Source organism: Sinocyclocheilus grahami, unplaced genomic scaffold (assembly GCF_001515645.1).
Source record: "Sinocyclocheilus grahami isolate Dianchi unplaced genomic scaffold, SAMN03320097.WGS_v1.1 scaffold1220.1, whole genome shotgun sequence".
Lineage (NCBI taxonomy): Eukaryota > Metazoa > Chordata > Actinopteri > Cypriniformes > Cyprinidae > Sinocyclocheilus > Sinocyclocheilus grahami.
Genome location: NW_015506399.1, coordinates 65,574 through 66,102, shown reverse-complemented (window position 1 = coordinate 66,102; position 529 = coordinate 65,574). Strand labels below are relative to the sequence as shown.

At 47.3% G+C, this 529-nt stretch overlaps 1 protein-coding gene across 5 annotated transcripts in view; it reads right to left on the bottom strand.

Annotated features, from left to right (window-relative positions):
- The window catches only part of LOC107568143 (cadherin-18-like), a 187,003-nt gene that overhangs the window by 134,348 nt on the left and 52,126 nt on the right, over positions 1-529 (bottom strand). The window contains exon 1 of one of the 5 annotated variants that reach the window (XM_016253999.1): positions 452-504. The exons of 2 other annotated variants lie outside the window; for them this stretch is intronic. The gene's annotated coding sequence lies outside the window, so the exon portion shown is untranslated. Of the gene's footprint in view, positions 1-264; positions 422-451; positions 505-529 lie in introns of those variants that run through there. 2 more of the 5 variants (XM_016254002.1, XM_016253998.1) reach the window with 2 other exon arrangements.

Sequence of the window (529 nt, the reverse complement as noted above, 5' to 3'; positions counted from 1 at the left end):
AAAAAAAAAAAAGCTGCCTCTGAAAAAAATGTGACATTAAGCAGAAGCAAAGCACCTGGCACCACACCACACATGCGGACGTGCTTCAACAACTTCTCCTCCAGCAGTGGAATCTACCCAAACATTATTAGCATTCATCTGCCGCCCCTGATCTCCTCTCATTCCGTCTAGATGACGGCGCGACCCCGGCTCAGAGCTCCAGCCGAGCGCTGGATTTTAAGTGCGGCTGTAAGAAGATAAGCCTTATAAGCTGCAGACATGCACCTCTCAACTGCGTCTGGCAATCTGATGAAGCGCACACCATTGCATTCACGGCTGAACAGCGTCGGTTTACTTCGCCCGGCGCAGCAGGAGATACTCAACAGATACCGCACAATGAATACAGATCCCTTTTATCCTGGTGTTGACTTCTTGTCTCGTGCATGCTGGAAAATAAAGTGGCATTACTCACTTTCTACAGTCGGTTGATGCACAGCAACTTCCTTCAGATAACTCACTTACTCTATGCCTACATACTATACAAAAAAAA